We start from the raw sequence: 21999 nt of genomic DNA, 5'->3' as shown, positions 1-21999 counted from the left end.
CATGATGAAGTGGGATTTATTCTGGGAAAATAAGACTAGATGACTGTTGGTAGAAACAATAACTATAATTTACCACATTAAAGATAAAGGAGGAAATCATGTAATCATCTCAAAAGATGAAAAACACCAGAAGCATTTGATAAAATTCAATAACAACTCATGATTTAAAAATAAAACTTTCTTCAAACTAGAAATAGAAAGAAATGTTCTCAATCTGATGAGGATCATCTATGAAACAATCTAGAGATAACACCACAATAAATGATGAAATATCAAACCCTTTCCTCCTACAGTCAGGGTGAAATAAAGGATGTTTGCTCTCACCACTTTCAGTCAACATTGTTTTAGAGATCCTAGCCAGTGAAACAGGCAATAAAATAAAGGCATAAATGTTAAAAATGAAGGCATATAACTTAATTCACAGATGATTAAGTACATAGACAATCCAAAGGAATCTTAAAAATAGCCCCCAGAACCGATGACTTGTGCATCAACGCTGCAGTATACAAGGTCAAAACACAAAAACCAATTACATTTCTATGTGCTAGCAACAATCAATTTAAAAGTAATAAAAAAATTTACCATTTACAATAGAACAAAAAAATGTGAAATGCTTAGAGATAAATTTAACAAAATATCATAAGACCTGAAGAATAAAAACTATAATATAAAAACTACATGTTCTAGAGGGAGGCTGGGAAGATGGCAGAATAGGAAGGCTTGAAAGTCACCTCGTCCCATACATACAACTAGATAACACATCAGCATAAATAACCCAGAATACAACCCAAAGACTGGCAGAACAAACTCCACAACTAAAGGTAGAGAAGAGGCCACATGGAAGAGGGTAGGAAGGGTGGAGACACAATGGGGAGCTAAAAGGGCCCCACCTGTCTGCAGCCAGGAGAGAGCCAGGGGCACAGAGAGGAGAGATAAAAAGACCATTACACTGGGAGCCTGCACTGGGAAGACAAATCATCATAACATTTGGCTTTGGAAGCAAGAAGGGCCAAATTTCATCATTTCTTACAACCAGTAGATCTTAAAGCCTGGAATTTTAAAAATCAGAGGGCTGGGCTCTGGGAGAGCCCAGAGGGCATTAGGAAGGTGAGTCCCTGCCCTTAAAGAGACAGCATGATAAACAGCCTGTGGTGACCCACAATAAAAGCAGCAGTTTGAAAAATGCCTGACGCATATGGGAGATAGAGATTTGTACTCATCTCAGAGCATGTCCCCAGGGCAGGGATCCCCAGGAGACCCCTGCAGGAACACAGGAGCTATAGGGTGCTACTTGCCTCCCCCGGCCCTCAGCATAAACACCTATGGAAATGAACCAGCCCAGTGCAGATACTTACTACCTAACTGGCTTATACCAAGCTCCATCCCCTCTTCGGCAGATCCACCCTTTCCAGTCACCCTTGCCTCAGTCCCAGAGCTGCAGGTCCCCTCCCCCAAAAGACCGCATAAACCTGGCCAAAACTGTGTCTCCCCACCCCTCCATTTTTTGGGACCTGGGTCCAGGGGTGGCAGGGTGGGAGCAGGTCCCATAGAAGCCTGAGGTGCACCATGTTAAAACTCGTGCCCAGCCCACACAGTTCCAGTCCTGGCTACAGCAGCAGCTCTCATTTCACAAGCAGTCCAGCAAACCGCTTGCTCAAACCACGCACACCACCCCAGCCAGGGACCAAACACTGCCCACAACAGGCAAAGACAGCCTCTGCAGATGACTGGACTGAAGGAAAAACCAGCAAGGGCACAATAGCAGGAGAAACATAACACACATAGAAGATACCCCCTAAAGTGCCAGGTCCTGGGGAACAGGGGACACAGCACTGCAGGGCACATAGCACCTCTTCTTCATAAGGCCATTACCATCAAGAGCAGGAGACATAGCTGACTTTCCTGCAAAACAGAAAGAGACACAGACATTTAGACAAAATGAGGACAGAGGAATATATCTGAGGTGAAAGAATAGGACAAAACCATGGCAAGAGACCTAAACAAAACAGATATAAGCAATATGACCGATAGAGAATTTAAAGTAATGATCATAAAGATACTCACTAGACTTGAGAAAAGAGTGGAGAACATCAGTGAGACCCTTAAAGAAAAAAGAACCAATCTGAGATGAAAAACACCGTAAATGAAATTAAAAATACACTCAATACAAACAGAGCTACCATACGATCCAGCAATTGCACTACTGCATATTTATCCCAAAAACACAAGTGTAGGGATCCGAAAGGGTACGTGCACCCCAATGTTTATAGCAGCAATGTCCACAATAGCCAAAATGGGGAAAGAGCCAAGATGTCCATCGACAGATGAATGGATAAAGAAGATGTGTTATATATATACAATGGAATATTATGCAGCCATCAAAAGGAATAAAATCTTGCCATTTGCAACAACATGGTTGGAGCTGGAGGGTGTTATGCTGAGTGAAATAAGTCAATCAGAGAAAGACATGTATCATATGACCTCACTGATATGAGGAATTCTTTATCTCAGGAAACAAACTGAGGGTTGCTGGAGTGGTGGGGGGTGGGAGGGATGGGGTGGCTGGGTGATAGACATTGGGAAGGGTATGTGCTATGGTGAGCACTGTGAGTTGTGTAAGACTGTTGAATCCCAGAGCTATACCTCTGAAACAAATAATACATTATATGTTAAAAAAAAAAAAAAAGAAGAAGAAGAAGAAGATAGCAGGAGGGGAAGAATGAAGGGGGGTAAATCGGAGTGGAGACGAACCATGAGAGACGATGGACTCTGAAAAACAAACTGAGGGTTCTAGAGGGGAGGGGGGTGGGAGGATGGGTTAGCCTGGTGATGGGTGTTAAAGAGGGCATGTTCTGCATGGAGCACTGGGTGTTATACACAAACAATGAATCATGGAACACTACATCAAAAACTAATGATGTGATGTATGGTGATTAACATAACATAATAATAATAAAAAAATGAAACATAAAAAAAATACACTCAATAGAAAAAATAACAGGTTAGAGGAAGTAGAGGAACAAATTAATGACCTGGAAGACAGAGTAATAGAAAGTAATCAAGCTGAACAAAAGAAGGAAAAAGAATTAGCAAAATGAGAATAACTTAGAGAATTCAGTGACTTCATCAAGTGTAATAACATTCACATTACAGGGACCCCAGAAGAAGAGAGAGAAAGAGGGCAGAAAATTTATTTGAAGAAATAATAGCTGAAAGCTTCCCTAATCTGGGAAAGGAAACAGATATCTACATCCAGGAAGGACAGAGATCCTCAAACAGAATCAACCCAAGAAGGTCCACACCAAGACACAGAGCAATTAAAACAGCAAAAAGTAGTGATAAAGAAAAAAATTTTCAACTACAAAGAGGAAAGAAGACAGTTACATACAAGGGAAACCCCATAAGGCTATGAGAGGATTTTTCATTAGAAAGTTTGAGGGCCAGAAGGGAGTGGCAGGATATATTCAAAGTGCTGAAAGGACAAATCCATAGCCAAGAACACTCTATCCTGCAAGGCTATCACTCAGAATAGAAGGAGAGATAAAGAGTTTCTCAAACAAAAACTAAAGGAGTTCATGATGACTAAACCAGCTCTAAGAAATGTTAAAGGGAATTCCTTGAGTAGAAGGGAAAGATGATAAGTAATCATATAAAAAGTAGGAAACACAAAAGCAGTAAAAATAAGTATATGTGTAAAAACCAGTCAAGAGATTCACAAAATAAAAAGATGTAAAATATAATACCATGTACCTAAAAAGTGGGGAGGAGAGGAGTAAATACGGAGTTCAAACTTAAGTGACCATCAACTTCATATACACTGCTATATACAGAAGATGTGATATACCAACCAAATAGTAACCACAAATCAAAAGCCAATAATAAGCATGCAAAGAATAAAGAGAAAGGAATTCACGTATATCACTAAAGAAAGCCAGCAAACCATGAAATAGAGAAAGACAATAAAGGATCAGAGAAAAACTACAAAAACAACCACAAAAAAGGAACAAGATGGTGATAAATACATACCTATCAATAATTACTTTGAATGTAAATGGACTAACTGCTCCAATCAAAAGACATAGGGTGACAAAGTAGATTAAAAAAAAAAAAAGATCCATCTATATCATCTATATGCTACTTACAAGAGACTCATCTCAGACCAAAAGACATCAGGAGATTGGGGATGGAGAAACATTTGTCATGCAAATGGATGTCAAAAGAAAGCAGGGATACCAATACATATATTGGACAAAGTAGACTTTAAAACAAAGACAGTAATAAGAGACAAAGAAGGCCACTATATGATAACAAAGGGGAGAATCCAAAAGGAATATATAAGAATTGTAAATATTTATGCACTCAACATAGGAGTACTAAATACATAAAACAGTTTATGACAAACATGAAGGAACTAATAGAAATAATAGGGGACTTAATCTAACACCCCACTTAATCTAGACAATAAATCAATAAGGAAGGAGTAGCCTTGAATGACACATTGGACCAGATGGATTTAATATATTCAGAACATTCCATCCGAAAGCAGTGAAATATACATTCTTTTCAATTGTACATGGAACATTCTCCAGAATAGATCACATACTAGGCCACAAAACAAGTGTCAACATATTCAGAAAGACTGAAGTTGTACCATGCATCTTTTCTGAGCATGATGCCATGAAACTAAAAATCAACCACCAGGAAAAGTCCGAAAAAGCATAAATACAAGGAAGTTAAATAACATATTACTCAACAATGAATAGGTCCACAAAGAATTCAAAAAATAAGTTAAAAATTACATGGAAACAAATGAAAATAAAAACACAGCAGTCTGAAATCTTTGGGATGCAGCAAAAGTGATTCTAAGAAGGAAGTTTATAACAAGAGAGTCCTAGCTCAGGAAGTAAGAAAAATCTCAATAAAAAACCTAACCTTACAATTAAAGGAGCAAGAAAAACAATAACAACAACAACAAACAAACAAAATACAAATCCAGCAAAAGGAAGGAAATAATAAACATTAGAGCAGAAATAAATGATACAGAAACTAAAAAAATAATAGATCAATGAAACCAGAAGCTGGTTCTTTTTTTTTAATTTTTTTATGTTACGTTAATCACCATACATTACATCATTAGTTTTTGATGTAGTGTTCCATGATTCATTGTTTGCGTATAACACCCAGTGCTACATTCAACACTTGCACTCTTTAACACCCATCACCAGGCTAACCCATCCCCCACCCCCTCCCTCTAGAACCCTCAGTTTGTTTCTCAGAGTCCATAGTCTCTCATGGTTCATCTACCCCTCCAATTTCCCCACCTTCATTTTCCCTTCCTACTATAGTCTTCTTTTTTTTAACATATAATGTATTATTTGTTTCAGAGGTATAGGTCTATGATTCAACAGTCTTACACAATTCACAGCGCTCACCATAGCATATACCCTCCCCCATGTCCATCACCCAGCCACCCCATCCCTCCCCTCCCCCACCACTCCAGCAACCCTCAGTTTGTTTCCTGAGATTAAGAATTCCTCGTATCAGTGAGGTCATATGATACATGTCTTTCTCTGATTGACTTATTTCGCTCAGGAAAATACCCTCCACTTCCATCTACGTCATTGCAAATGACAAGATTTCATTTCTTTTGATGGCTACATAATATTCCATTGTATACATACATATAACACATCTTCTTTATCCATTCATCTGTAATGGACATCTTGGCTCTTTCCATAGTTTGGCTATTGTGGACATTGCTGCTATAAATATCGGGGTGCACATACCCCTTTGGATCCCTACATTTCTATCTTTGGGGTAAATGCCAAGTAGAGCAATCGTATGGTAGCTCTATTTTCAACTTTTGGAGGAACCTCCATACTGTTTTCCAGAGTGGCTACACCGCTTGCATTCCCACCAACAGTGTAGGAGGGTTCCCTTTCTCCGCATTCCCGCCAACATCTGTCATTTCTTGACTTCTAATTTTAGCCATTCTGACTGATGTGAGGTGGTCTCAAATTGAGGTTTTGATTTGGATTTCCCTGACGCTGAGTGATGTTGAGCACTTTTTCATGGGTCTGTTGGCCATTTGGATGTCTTCTTTGGAAAAATGTCTGTTCATGTCTTCTGCCCATTTCTTGATTAGAGCATTTGTTCTTTGGGTGTTGAGTTTGATAAGTTCTTTGTAGATTTTAGATACTACCCCTTTATCTGATATGTCGTTTGCAAATATTTTCTCTCATTCTGTCTTTTTGTTATGTTGACTGTTTCTTTTGCTGTGCAAAAGCTTTTTATCTTGATGAAATCCCAATAGTTCATTCTTGCCCTTGCTTCCCTTGCCTTTGGTGATGTTTCTAGGAAGAAGTTGCTGCAGCTGAGGTCGAAGAGGTTGCTGCCTGTGTTCTCCTTTAGAATTTTGATGGACTCCTGTCTCACATTTAGGTCTTTCAACCATTTGGAGTCTATTTTTGTGTGTGGTGTAAGGAAATGGTCCAGTTTCATTCTTCTGCATGTGGCTGTCCAATTTTCCCAACACCATTTGTTGAAGAGACTGTCTTTTTGCCATTGGACATTCTTTCCTGCTTTGTCGAAGATTAGTTGACCATAGAATTGAGGGTCCATTTCTGGGATCTCGATTCTATTCCATTGATCTATGTGTCTGTTGATGTGCCAGTACCATCCTGTCTTGACGATTATAGCTTTGTAATAGAGCTTGAAGCCCGGAACTGTGATGCCGCCAGCTTTGCTTTTCTTTTTCCACATTCCTCTGGCTATTCGGGGTCTTTTCTGGTTCCATACAAATTTTAGGATCATTTGTTCCATTTCTTTGAAAAAAGTGGAAGGTATTTTGATAGGGATTGCATTAAATGTGTAGATTACTCTAGGTAGCATTGACATCTTCACAATATTTGTTCTTACAATCCATGAGCATGGAACATTTTTCCATTTCTTTGTGTCTTCCTCAATTTCTTTCATGAGTATTTTATAGTTTTCTGAGAACAGATTTTTGCCTCTTTGGTTAGATTTATTCCTAGGTATCTTATGGTTTTGGGTAAATGGGATTGTAAGTGGGATCGACTCCTTAATTTCTCTTTCTTCTCTGTTGTCGGTGGTGCATAGGAATGCCACTGATTTCTGGGCATTGATTTTATATCCTGCCACTTAACTGAATTCCTGTATGAGTTCTACCAGTTTTGGGGTGGAGTCTTTTGGGTTTTCCACATAAAGTATCATATCATCTGCAAACACTGAGAGTTTAACTTCTTTGCCAATTCGGATGCCTTTTATTTCTTTTTGTTGTCTGATTGCTGTGGCTGGGACTTCTGGTACTATATTGAATAACAGTGGTGATAGTAGACATCCCTGCCGTGTTCCTGACCTTAGAGGGAAAGCTCTCAGTTTTTCCCCATTGAGAATGATATTTGCTATGTGTTTTTCATAGATGGCTTTTATGATATTGAGGTATGGGCCCTCTATCCCTATACTCTGAAGAGTTTTGATCAAGAAAGGATGTTGTACTTTGTCAAATGTTTTTTCTGCATCTCTTGAGAGGATACTATGGTTCTTGTTCTTTCTTTTATTAATGTATTGTATCACGTTGATTGATTCACAGATGTTGAACCAGCCTTGCAGCCCAGGGACAAATCACATAGGTCGTGGTGAATAATCCTTTTAATGTACTGTTGGATCCTATTGGGTACTATTTTGGGGAGAATTTTTGCATCCATGTTCATCAAGGATATTGGTCTGTAATTCTCCTTTTTGATGGGGTCTTTGTCTGGTTTGGGGATCAAGGTAATGGTGGCCTCATAAAATGAGTTTGGAAGTTTTCCTTCCATTTCTATTTTTTGGCACAGTTTCAGGAGAATAGGTATTAATTCTTCTTTAAATGTTTGGTAGAATTCCCCTGGGAAGCCATCTGGCCCTGGGCTTTTGTTTCTTGGGAGATTTTTGATGACTGCTTCAATTTCCTTAGTGGTGATAGCTCTGTTCAGGTTTTCTATTTCTTCCTGATTCGGTTTTGGTAGTTGATACATCTCTAGGTATGCATCCATCTCTTCCAGGTTATCTAATTTGCTAGCATATAGTTGCTCATAATATATTCTTCTAATTGTTAGTATTTCTTTGGTGTTGGTTGCGATCACTCCTCTTTCATTCATGATTTTGTTGATTTGGGTCATTTCTCTTTTCTTCTTGATAAGTCTGGCCAGGGGTTTATCAATCTTGTTAATTCTTTCAAAGAACCAGCTCCTAGTTTCGTTGATCTGTTCTCCTGTTCTTTTGGTTTCTAGTTCATTGATTTCTGCTCTGATCTTTATTATTTCTCTGCTCCTACTGGGTTTAGGCTTTATTTGCTGCTCTTCTCCAGCTCCGTTAGGTGTAGGGTTAGGTTGTGTATTTGAGACCTTTCTTGTTTCTTGAGAAAGGCTTGTATTACTATATACTTTCCTCTTAGGATTGCCTTTGCTGCATCCCAAAGATTTTGAAGTTGTATTTTCATTTTCATTGGTTTCCATGAATTTTTTTAATTCCTCTTTAATTTCCTGGTTGAGCCATTCATTCTTTAGTAGGATGCTCTTTAGCCTCCATGTATTTGAGATCTGACTTTCCTCTTGTGATTGAGTTCTACTTTCAAAGCATTGTGGTCTGAAAATACGCAGGGAGTGACCCCAATCTTTTGGCACCAGTTGAGACCTGATTTGTGACCTAGGATGTGATCTCTTCTGGAGAATGTTCCATGGGCACTAGAGACGAATGTGTATTCTGTTTGGATGGAATGTTCTGAATATATCTGTGAAGTCCATTTGGTCCAATGTTTCATTTAAAGTCTTCATTTCCTTGTTGATCTTTTGCTTAGATGATCTGTCCATTTCAGTGAGGGGGGTGTTAAAGTCCCCCACTATTAGTGTATTGTTGTCAATGTTTTTCTTTGCTTTCATTATCAATTGGCTTATATAACTGGCTGCTCCCATGTTAGGGGCATAGATATTTACAACTGTTAGATCTTCTTGTTGGATAGACCCTTTAATTAGGATATAGTGTCCTTTCTCATCTCATCTCTTATTACAGTCTTTGGTTTAAAATCTAATTTGTCTGATATAAGGATTGCCACCTCAGCTTTCTTTTGGTGTCCATTAGCATGGTAAATCATTTTCCACCCCCCTCATTTTCAATCTGGAGGTGTCTTTGGGTCTAAAATGAGTCTCTTACAGACAGCATATAGATGGGACTTGGTTTTTTATCCAATCTGACAGACTGTGTCTTTTGATTGGGGCATTTAGCCCATTTACATTCAGGGTAACTATTGAAAGAGATGAATTTAGTGCTGTTGTATTGCCCGTAAGGTGACTGTTACTGTATACTGTCTCTGTTCCTTTCTGGTCTATGTTCTTTTAGGCTCTCTCTTTGCTTAGAGGACCCCTTTCAGTATTTCTTGGAGGGCTGGTTTCGTGTTTGCAAATTCCTTTAGTTTTTGTTCGTCCTGGAAGCTTTTTTCCTCTCCTTCTATTTTCAATGACAGCCTAGCTGGATATAGTATTCTTGGCTGCATATTTTTCTCATTTAGTGCTCTGAAGATATCATGCCAGTCCTTTCTGGCCTGCCAGGTCTCTGTGGATAGGTCTGTTGCCAATCTAATATTTCTACCATTGTAGGTTACAGATCTCTTCTCCCGAGCTGCTTTCAGGATTTTCTCTTTGTCTCTGAGACTCGTAAATTTTACTATTAAATGTCAGGGTGTTGACCTATTTTTACTGATTTGAGGGGAGGGTTCTCTGTGCCTCCTGGATTTTGATGCCTGTTTCCTTCCCCAAATTAGGGAAGTTCTCTGCTATAATTTGCTCCAATATACCTCTGCTCCCCTCTCTCTTTCTTCTTCTTCTGGGATCCCAATAATTCTAATATTGTTTTGTCTTATGGTATCACTTATCTCTCTAATTCTGCCCTCGTGATCCAGCAGTTGTTTATCTCTCTTTTTCTCAGCTTTTGTTTTCCATCATTTGGTCTTCTATATCACTAATTCTCTCTTCTGCCTCATTTATCCTAGCAGTTAGGGCCTCCATTTTTTATTGTACCTCATTAATAGTCTTTTTGATTTTGACTTGGGTAGATTTCAGTTCTTTTATTTCTCCAGAAAGCGTTTCTCTAATATCTTCCATGCTTTTTTCAAGCCCAGCTAGTATCTTTATAGTCATCATTCTGAACTCTACTTCCAACATCTTACTAATATCTGTATTGATTAGGTCCCTGGCAGTCAGTACTGCCTCTAGTTCTTTTTTTTTTTTTTTTTGAGGTGATTTTTTTCTGTCTTGTCATTTTGTCCAGAGGAGAATAGATGAATGAGAGAACAAAATGCTAACAGGGTAACAACTACCCCAGAAAAATATACACTAAACAAATCAGAAGAGACCTGATACCGGGGGAAAAGAAAGAGAGAGAAAGAAAAAAGAAAACGAAAAAGAAAAAAAAAAAAGAATATGATCAGGCTGGTGAATAGATCAGTGCCACACACTAGATTTGGGCCATATTTTGGTCTGTTAGAAGAAACTGCCTCCCAAAATTTTAAAGAAAGAAAAGCTTATATATGTACAAAAATAAGAGTAAATACGATGAAGGGATGGAATATGACTGTAAAGATGAAAATTATAAAAGATTTTATAAAAGGAATTGTTAAGTTGGTTGAAAAAAGAAAGAAGAGAAAATAAAAACAAAGGGAAAGAATGTGATCAGGCAGGAGACTAGAACAAAGCCATACACTAGAGATTTAGGGTATATTGTGATATGTTAGAAGAAACTGTATTCCAAAATTTTAAAGAGAGAACTTATACACACACACACACACACACCAAAAATAAGGTTAACTACTAGGAAGGGATAGAATATTACTCTAAAAATGAAAAATAAAAAGGATTTTTAAAAAAGGAATTGATAAGATGTTGTTTGAAAAAGGGAAAAAGAAAAATTCAAAAAAAAAGAAAAGAAAAAGAAAAAAAGGAAAATTAAAACAATTAACTTCGAAAGACTAAAGAATCATGGGAAAAAAGCCATGAATTCTATGTACAGTATTCCCCTAGCGCTGGAGTTCTCCCCTTCTCATTAATCAGTAAACTTGGTCTTGGCTGGCTGTTCTTGCTGATCTTCTGGGGGAGGGGCCTGTTGTCGTGGTTCCCAAATGTCTTTGCGGAGGCAGAATTGCCCCGCCCTTGTTGGTCCAGCCTAAGTAATCTGCTCGGGTTTGCTCTCGGGAGCTTTTGTTCCGTGCAAACTTTCCGTACAGCTTTGGAGGATGAGAGTGAAAATGGCAGCCTCCCAATCTCCGCCCCAGAGGAGCCAAAAACTCGGGGCCCCGCTCCTCAGTAAGCCCCCAGAGAAAAGCAGTCAGTCACTCCCGTCTCCCCGGTCTCTGGCTGCACTCTGTGCTCACCCGGCCTGTGACCGAGCGTTTCTATCTCTGGCACCCGACTCGGTGTGGAGTCTCCAAACCCATCAGATTGCTGCCATGCGTTCCCGTGCCCCTCCTCCCCGGGGAGGAAGGGGAGTCTCCCCGGATCTACGGCTTGTTGGGTCCCTGCTGGAAGAGCAGTGGCCCGACTGTGCAGCGGATCACGGTTTATGGCAACCCGGAGCTGAGGGCCCACTCCTCGGCTCCGTCTCTGCAGCCGGCTTCCCCGCTCGGATACCTGGCAGCTCTGCCACACTCAGGCTCCCCCAGTCTTTCTGTGACCCCAAGGGTCCTGAGACACACTGTCCCAGCGAGGGTTCCACCCCCCACGTAGCCACTGGAGCAACGTCCCTCAGCGGAGCAGACTTCTAAAAGTTCCGATTTTGTGCTCTGTGGCTCTATCACTTGCCGGTAGCGGCCGACGGAGGCCCCATCCCCCGCCATCTATCTTCCTGAATATCGCCTTGGATTCACTTCTCCACACATCCTACCTTCCAGAAAGTGGTCACTTTTCTGTTCAGAGAGTTGCTGCTATTCTTTTCTTCGATCTCCTGTTGAGTTCGTACGTGCTCAGAATGGTTTGATCCCTATCTAGCTGAATTCCTGAGACCGGATGAAATTTAGGTCTCCTACTCCTCCGCCATCTTCAAGAATCCAGGAGCTGGTTCTTTGAAAAGGTTAACAAAAATGATACACCACTAGCCACACTCATTAAAAAAAAGGTGGGGGGAGAGTGACAGAGACAGAGAGACAGAGGACTCAAACAAAATTACTAGGAAAAATAATAGCCAACACCACAGAAACACAAGAGAATATTATGAAAACCTATAAGCTAACAAACTGAATTACCCAGAAGAAATGGATAAATTCTTAGGTACATATAACCTACCAAAACTGAGGCAGGAAGAAGTAGAAAACTTGAATAGACTGATAACCAGAAAAGAAATTAAATCAGATCAAAAACCCCCAACAAACGAAAGTCTAGGACCAATGGATTCATAGGTGAATTCTTCCAAACATTTAAAGAAGAGTTAATACTTATTTTTCTCAAACTATTCCAAAAAATAGCAAAGGGGGAAAAATTTCCAAATTCATTCTATGAAGCCAGCATTACCCTGATACCAAAACCAGATAAAGACACTACTAAAAAAGAGAACTATATGTCAATATCCCTGATGAGCATATATGGAAAAATCCTCAACAAAATACTAGCAAACTGAATCCAACAATACATTATAAAAAATCATTTCCCACAATCAAATGGGATTTGTTTCTGAGTTGCAAGAGAGGTTCAATATTCACAAATCAATTGATGTTATACATCACATTAGTTAAGAGAAAAGATAAGAACAGTATCATCAGTTCAATAGAGGCTAAAAAAGCATTTGACAAAGCACATCTATTCATGATAAAAATCCTCAACAAAGTAGGTTTAGAAGGAATATGCCTCAACATAATAAAGACCATTTATGAAAAATCCATAGCTAACATCATCCTTAATGGGGAAAAACAGAGCTTTTCCCCTAAGGTCAGGAACAAGACAAGGACTCACTACTTTTATTCAACATAGTACTGGAAGTCCTAGCCACAGCAATCACACAACAAAAATAAATAAAAGGCATCCAAAAGAAGTCAAAATTTCACTATTTGCAGATGACATGATACTCTATATAGAAAACCTGAAAGACTCCACCAAAAACTGTAGATCCAATAAATGAATTCAGTAAAGATGCAGGATACAAAATTAATGTACAGAAATCTGTTCCATTTGTATATACACCAATAAAGCAGCAGAAGGAAATTAAGAAAACATTTACAACTGCATCAAAAACAGGAAGATACCTAGGAATAAACCTAACCAAGGAGGTGAAAACCTGTACTCTGAAAACTATAATACACTGATGAAAGAAACTGAAGACAACACAAAGAAATGGAAAAACATTCCATGCTCATGGATTGAAAGAACAAATATTGTTAAAATGTATATACTACCCAAAGCAATCTATACATTTAATGCAATCCCTATCAAAATGCCAGCAATACTTTTCAAAGAACTAGAAGAAACAAACTTAAAATTTGTACGGGACCATAAAGATCCTGAGTAGCCAAAGCAATCTTGAAAAAGAAGATCAAAATTGGAGGTATCACAATCTCAGATTTCAAGTTATATTACAAACCTGTAGTAATCAAAACAGTATGGTACTGGCACAGAAATAGACACATAGATCAACGCAACAGAATAGAAAGCCAAGAAATAACACCACAATCATACGGTGAATTAATCTTCAACAAGGGAGGAAAGAATATGCAATGGGAAAAACATAGTCTCTTCAACAAATGGTGTTGAAAAATGGACAGCAACATGCATAAAAATGAAACTGGACCACTTTCTGGCACCATACACAAAAATAAATTCAAAATGGATTAAGGACCCAAATGTGAGACATGAAACCATAAAAATACTAGAAGAGAGTACAGGCAATAATTTCTCTGACATCAGCTGTATCAACATTTTTCTAGATATGTCTCCTGAGGCAAGGGAAACAAAAGCAAAAATAAACTATTGGGACTACATCAAAATGAAAAGCTTTTGCATAAAAAAGGAAACAATTTAAAAAAAGACAACCTACAGAATGGTAGAAAACTATTAGCAAATGACATATCTGATAAAGGTAGCCCCAAAATGCATAAAGAAATTATACAGTTCAACACCAAAAAAACAAATGATCCAACTAAAAATGGGTACAAGACAAGAAAAGACATTCCTTCAAAGACATCCAGATGGCCAACAGACACATGAAAAGTGCTCAAAATCACTCATCATCAGGGAAATGCAAATCAAAACCACAATGAGATACCACCTCACACCTGTCACTGTGGAGTCTGCTTCAGATTCTCCCTCCTGCTCATGCTCTCTCTGTAATACATAAATAAGTCTTTAAAAAATGTTAAATCACTATATTGTACACCTGAAACTAATATAACACTGTATGTTAGCTATACTTACATTAAAAAAAAAAAACCTACATGTTCTAGGAAAAATTAAATAAGAACTAAATAAAGGTAAAGATACACCGTGTTCATGGATGAAAAGAATCGAGATTAAAAGACCAATTCTAGTCTCCTTAATTGATCTATAGGTCCAATGCAATCTGAATTAAAATGAAAGCACGGTTTATTTGTTTGTTAGAAAATTAAAAGCTAATTATTAAATTTTGTGGAAATTCAAAAGACTTTTGAATAGTCAAAACAATCTCAAAAATGGGGCACCTGGGTGGCTCAGTTGCTTAGGCCTCCAAATCTTGGTTTCAGTTTGGGTCATGATCTCATGGGTCATGGGACTGAGCCCTGTGTTGGGCTCCCTACTCAGTGGGGAGTCTGCTTGAAAGTTCTCTACTGCTACCCCTCCCCCCACTTACATTCTCTCTCTCTCAAATAAATAAGTCTTCAAAAAAAAAAACCCATCTTGAAAATAATCAACACTGAAAGACTTACAGTCTTACAGTCCATAAGACTTAAAGTCTTATAGAAGACTTTAAAACTTACTATAAAGACACAGTAGTCAAGATTGTGTTCTATTGGAATAAAGATAGAAAAATAAATCAATGTAACAAATTAAAGAATCCAGAAGTAGGGCCACATATATATAATAATTGATCTTTAGCAAAAATATTAATACAGTTTAAAATGGGGAAATCTTTCACACAATTGAATAACCATATATTAAAAAAAAAACCTCAATTCCTCTATCTTACACCATATACAGAATTAAGTTGAGGGGTGTCTAGGTGTTTCAGTCAGTTAAGCATCTGACTCTTGGTTTCAGCTCAGGTTGTGAGCTCATGGATCGTGAGATTAAGCCCTGTGATAGGCTCCACACTCAGCGGGGAGTCTGCACAAAGATTCTCTTTCTCTCTGCCCCTCCCACACTTGTGCACGCATGTGCTCTCGCTCTCTCTCTCTCACTAAATAAGTAAATCTTTAGAAAAGAAACAACTAGAGATAGATCATACACCTAAATCTAAAAGCTAAAACTACAAAGCTTCCAGAAGAAAACACAGGACATTATTTTTGAAACTTGATGTAACCAGAGTTCTTAGGCAGAATGCAAAAGCACTAACTGTAACAAAACATTTTTTAAGAAAGCTCATGAAAATAGGAAACTTTTACTCTAAATAAACATCATTAGAAATCTGAAAATAAGCCATATACTTCAGTTGAGGTGTGTGTGTGTGTGTGTGTGTGTGTGTGTGTGTGTATAGGACTTTTATCCAGAACATGTAAAACTGGTACAAATTAATAATAAAAAGATAAACAACACAAATTTAAAGCATGCAGAAGATTTGGTGTGATCATTCATTTCATATGTCTACTTGACTGGGCCATGGGGGTGCCCGAATATTTGGTCAGACATTATTCTGGATATTTCTGTAAAGGTATTTATGAATGAGAATAACATTGAAAGCTGTAGACTGACTAAAGCAAACTGCCCTTCCTAATGTGGGTGGACCTCCTTCAATCCATACAGAAATCCCAAATGTAGATGGAGATTTACATGTTCTGGATACAAGTCAAGTTTTGACCTTTGGTGACTGACAGACAGGTAGCACCACTGAGAGAAAAGGGGGCTCTGCTTGAGATTCTCTCCCTCTGCCCCTTCCCCCACTCATACTCTCTCATACGTGTTCTTTCTCTCAAATAAATACATAAATCTTAAAAAAATAAAAATAAATAAAGTGGGCTGGTACTATTTGTACAACCTACCAGGTAAAGAGACTTATAAAATGAGTAAGACCACAGCTTCAATGGATTCATAAGAAAACATTTCTCTGAAGTCAAAGTAGAGTATCTTTTTTTGGCAGAGGAAAAAAATAGACTTTTCAAGAGCACAGAACTATTGGAGGCATTCAAACAGATCAGTCTATGTGAAAAACACTCTAATAAGACAGTTGGAGTGAGTCAGCCTATTCTGGTATGAATTACTCTCCTCAGTCCATCCACAATTTGGGAAAAGCCTGTTTTTGAAATTTTATTATGCTGAGACCCTCTCTTATATGCTCTTTTAGGATATTAAGCTATTTATCTGCGATAGATTTCCTTCCTTAGGTAATGTGGCCACAGTAGTTACAAAAGGTATTCTAATGAATTTGCACAACGTACTGGAGAGGAGGTGTAAGAGCTTGGGTGTGTTTCTTCACCACAGGCTATTTCTAACTGATGCAGTTAAAGCCTAAACTTTTTCTACCTCTCAGTCATAGGTAAGTCCTTCACATACTTCTTGGAGATTTGGTAAATCGTGTTTGTTTGCACACAATTTATCATTTTTTTCTTTTCCTTCCCTTCCTTTTTTTCTTCCTCCCTCCTTCCTCCTTCCTCTTTCTCTCTCTCTCTCTCTCTCTCTTTCTCTCTCTCTCTCTCTCTCTCCCTCCCCCTCTCTCTCCCTTTCTTTCCCAAACCATAGATCTGGATGTTTGAAGGTCAGTGAGTTGAGGATGACAGTTAATGTGATTGTGTGGGCCTTGGAGACACTCACCTCCAATTCCATGTCTATGCCTGTGTAAATGAGGCAAAAGGCAAATGTGTAAAAGAATCAGCCAATAAAACACTTACATTCAGAATTCCCCCCAATTTCTCTACTTATATTTCATTAGCATTTGGGAAGTGTGTTAATATTTTGTTAAGCTAAGCCCTGCTGCTGTTCTTGCCAAGATAACATACAAATGCAGAATCAGCTGTAATTGTATCTTGTCCCCTCTTGATAGTGCCCCTACAGAGCAACAGTATGCCTTTAGCAACACAGTCTGTGATACAGTGGAGGTATCTTTTCTTGTTCTTTTCTTTCTAGAAAGCATTATGTCCTCCCCTTGTCCTTGGATCCAATGTAGGTGGTGCCTAATGATTCCTGCTAACTGAAAGACGTAAACGATGGATCACTGCTTTAAGGCAGCCATCCCATATTCCTCAAAAAACAAGTATGTGTTTCTCTCCCTTCCCTGCCACACAGTGTGCAAACAAGACTGTGATCACCTGACCTGATGGGGCCAGCCCTTAAGCAATGCCACATGCTTACAGCATATTTCTGCAAAATTTAATTGCCTAAAAACTCAATTAAACATTCATGTGCACTTTATTCCCTTCCATTCCTGGCTGATTACTAAAGCATTTCTGTGTGTCAACATAAGCCTTCTCTTTTCTCATCACTGTCCTCTTCTGCTCCGTTCTCGGAGTTATGGCATCCTTCAGTAATTTAACATTGAAGGATTTTATCACGGGAACTCTCGAGACAGCTTTCAGTGCCCTCATGATCAGCTCACACAGAAAAGAAAACTTCTCAAGTTTAAGTTACAGGGAAGTGAATTCTTATTGTTTCACTCTCATTTGCATAGTCTCTGGTTTACAAGGCCTTTCTGTATGGCTTGGGAAAGATGAATGGAAGGAACATTTCTCCTCTCCCCACTTCTCTGTCCTCTCAGGATCATAGCCAGGGCCTGTCATAAGGCTCAGAGCGTCAGGAAACTCCAAAATTAACCTAAGGCTCTACTTTAGAGCAAAGGTTCAGGGAAATTCATGCCTGAATTAAACTGAAGAGAACAACTATTACTTCTGTAGTGCTTTACATTTTTCAACATGCTTTTACGTACATCTCATGGATGCCAAGCCAACAAACACTTGAGGTAAGTGTTAAATTTATCTGAAATGAAGTTCAGAGTTTGCTCATGTTTACACAGTTAGGAAGTGCAGCCAGGAAACAAACTTAGATCTCTGACTCCAAATAGAATCTCTCTGCTTAATTCCATGCTTAATGATTCTTAAAGAAAGTACCAGCAGCAACTTCATAAATTTAGGTAAGATTTTTTGTTATTTTTTTAAATTGGGATATAATTGACATATAACATAATAGTTTCATATTGTATAAGAATACAATATATGGGTATATTGCAAAATGGTCACCACAATAAGCATAGTTAATATCCATCACCATACATAGACATAATTTTTTTTTCTTGTGATGAGAACCGTCAGGACTGTCTTAGCAACTTTCAAATATACATTACAGTATTAACTATAATCACCATGCTGTATATTACATCCCCAGGATTTAATATTTTACAACTGGAAATTTGTACCTTTTGACCACTTTCACCCCTCTGAGGTGTTTCTTTAATTTCTGTTTTTAAGAATAAATTAGTTCCTAGTTTAAATAAAATGCTAGTAGTCAATTATTCATTGTCCACATTGTACAGGAAAATGTCAGGAACATCTAGTGAGTGCAAAAAATAATGTAAAAAATATTTTTATGCACCAGCTACTGTTCCTCCCTAGAATAAATATTGCAGGTCTTCTTGATTTTTTTGGAATAAAACAGCTTTTAGGATTCATACTTTAAATCAACTATAAAAGGTCCCTTCAAATGGCCACTTCATAAAATGATTTTGTTAGCCCACCCTAGGTATGAAAGGAATGAAGTGAACAGATTCAAGGTTAATTGCTATTTAAGTGTTCCTTATCCAGAGACAGATATATTTGCAAAGCTATAATCCTAGACCAGTTGCCTCCCTGAATCAACCAGTCAACATTTACTATTCTAAGAAATCAGATCAATTTTACCATTAACCTAAAAACGGTACAATTAGTGTGCACACACACACACAAACTCTACTAGTATTACCAAACAAAATTAACACATTCTTAAACTAATTATAAATTACTTTGTGGCTCATTTGTGGTTTGGGATTATCTACATTTTGGATCTATTACTTGAGAATGTAAAATTTACTATTCTGCTTAAAGAACTTGTTTTTTAAAAAAGTTTCATGTTTTTAAATTTTTAGAGGAGCATCTATGAATTTTTTTTTCAACCACGATTCTGTGATTCTTACAGGGCATACATACCATTCCATCCAAGAAACTAAAAACTCAATTCAAAGCACAGTAGAAGTTTCTGTCCACAGCCTACTACCTCAGAGTGTGAGTTCATGACACAGTAGAATAAAATCAGGACATAAATTACGAACAGATATGTTGGTCTATAACACGAAAATAAAACCTATATTCATTGATTTGCTCATCCCTGAAGCAATTTGACACTCCTAAAAAAAAAAAAAGAAGAAGAAGAAAAGAAAAAAAACAACAGAGAGACAAAAGAAAGGACAAGTAAGGAACTATCTGAACAGGCAGAGAAATCAGAGCTTATAGACTTGTTTTGGTTTTTTGTTTAGTTTTGTTTTCCTCAGGAAAAATTTGTTTCCAGGCTAAGGAATTAAGTAGAACAATAGTATTGAGTTATATTGTGAGAATCTCACTGCTATCTGCCCTTTTCCAATTTCTTGGGCTTCTGAAGCACATTTAGAACCATAAGCTCTGTACTCACCAAGTTCAGTTCTGATCTTGAATAAAAATTGCCAAGAGCATGTTTACTAGATCATAAAATCAGGGTAAGTGAAAGTTTTAGGAATTAAGACTTCTCTGTACAGTATGTTTTCCAAGAAAAGGTGAAGAGGGGATAATGACAGAATCAGATGAAATCGTAATTAAACCTGCACACACACACACAATACTAAAGCTTGGCACACTGGAAAGTCCATGATTGGTGGAATTATATAGGCCTGGATTGAATCCCAGCACTGTAATGTCTTTGGGAAAATTATTTCATCTTTTAATACTTGTCTTTTTTTAATCTGAGGGGGAAAAATTCCAAAGAATTATTATGAGAATTAAATGAGAGAATTAATATAAAGGCATTTGAAGTCATACTACTGGGATTAGATTGCTGGCTAACACAATTCTGGCAAGTGATTTAATGTTGTAGAACCTCAGACTGCTCTTTTTTAAAACAGGAATCATAATAATGCCTCTCTCATAGGTTTATTGTTAAGACTAAATGAGATAATGTGTAAGGACTTAGTCCAGTTCCTTTACAGCAGAGTGTCAGTTTGGCTGGGTATAATTCTTGAGCCACTTTTCCTCTCAAAACTTTGTAGATATTGTGTGTTTTCTTCTAGCTGTGGAAAAGCCTAGAGGCAGCCTCAACCCTTTTCCCCTTGTAGGTAATTTACTTTTTTTTTTTTAAGATTTTATTTCTTTAGAGCAATTTTAGGTTTACAGTAAAATTGAGAGGAAGGTACGGAGATTTTTCATATACTCTCTGCCCTACAATATACATAGGCTCCCCCATTATCAGCATCACTCACCAAAATAGTATTTTTTTTACCAACGATGAACCTATACTGACACATTATAATCACACAAAGTCCCAAGTTTGCCTAAGGGTTCACTCTTGATGTTGTAGATTCAGTGGGTTTGGACAAATGAATAATGAGATATATCCATCTTTATAATATCACACAGGGTGTTTTCACTGCCGTAAAAATCCTCTGTCATCTGCCTATTCATCTCCTCTCCCCCACCCCCACTAGCAATCACTGATCTTTTTATTGTGTCCATGGTGTCCATAGTTCTGTATTTTCCAGAATATCATATAGTTGGATCATACAGTATGTAGCTATCTCAGATTGGCTTTTCACTTAGAAATATGCACTTAAGTTCCTCCATGTCTTTTCATGGCCTGATAGCTCATTACTCTTTAGTGCTGAATAATATTCCATTATCTGGTTGTGCCACAGTTTATTTATCCATTCAAGATGTAGGACATCTTGGTTGCTTTCAAGGTTTGGCAATTATGGATAAAGCTGCTGTAAATGTCAGCATGCAAGTTTTTATGTGGACATATGGTTTCAACTCTTTTAAGTAAATAATGAGGAGCACAATTACTGAATCCAATGGTAAGTATATTTAATTTTGTAAGAAAACACCAGACTGTCTTCCAAAGTGGCTATGCAATTTTGCATTCCCACTCAGCAATGAATGAGAGTTCCTGTTTTTCCATATTCTTGTCAACAATTGGTGTTGTCAATATTCTGAATTTTGGCCATTCTAATAGGTGTGTTGTAGCATCTCATTTTTTTAATTTATATTTTCCTAATGACATATGATGTGAAGCACCCTTTCTTATGCTTATTTTCCATCTGTGTATCTTCTTTGGTAGGTGTCTTTAAGGTCACTGGCCCATTTTTTAACCAGTTTGTTTTCTTATTGTTAAATTTTAAGAGTTCTTCATATATTTTGGATAATAGCTTTCTATTAGATGTGTCTTTTGCAAAAATTTTCTCCCAATCTGTGTATTCTCGTCTCATTCTCTTGATAGTGTTTTTTGCAGAGCCCAAGTTTTAAATTTATCAATTTTTTTTAAATGGATCATGTCCTTGGTGTTGTATCTAAAAAGGCATCATCATACCCAAAGTCATCCAGATTTTCTCCTACAGCATCTCATAGGAGTTTCATAATTTTGAATTCCACATTTAGGTCTATAATCCATTTTGAGTTAATTTCTGTGAAGGATGTGAAGTCTGTATCTAGATTTTTTTTTTTTTTTTTTTTTTTTTTGTGAGGACCAGTAGGTGGGGGGATATGGATGTCCAATTGTTCCAATACCATTTGCTGAAGAAACTATCTTTGCTCCAGTATATTTGCCTTTGCACTTTGATCAAAGATCAGTTGAA

The 21999-nt window shown here is 37.7% G+C and overlaps 1 long non-coding RNA gene across 1 annotated transcript in view; it reads right to left on the bottom strand.

Annotated features, from left to right (window-relative positions):
* Positions 1–318: 318 nt before the first annotated feature.
* LOC141374527 (uncharacterized) overlaps positions 319–21999 on the bottom strand; it is a 33563-nt gene continuing 11882 nt past the window's right edge. Inside the window, exons 2-3 of the long non-coding RNA XR_012381475.1 lie at positions 2065–2101; positions 319–1902 (exon numbers count right to left, since the gene is read on the bottom strand). This is a non-coding gene — a long non-coding RNA (uncharacterized lncRNA). The remainder of the gene's footprint in view (positions 1903–2064; positions 2102–21999) is intronic.

Source organism: Callorhinus ursinus, unplaced genomic scaffold (genome assembly GCF_003265705.2).
Source record: "Callorhinus ursinus isolate GAN/ISIS: 27379988/994484 unplaced genomic scaffold, GSC_fseal_2.0 scaffold19, whole genome shotgun sequence".
NCBI classification, from domain to species: Eukaryota; Metazoa; Chordata; class Mammalia; order Carnivora; family Otariidae; genus Callorhinus; species Callorhinus ursinus.
The sequence above is the reverse complement of the archived record's forward strand: the minus strand, read 5'-3'. Positions and strand labels throughout refer to the sequence as shown.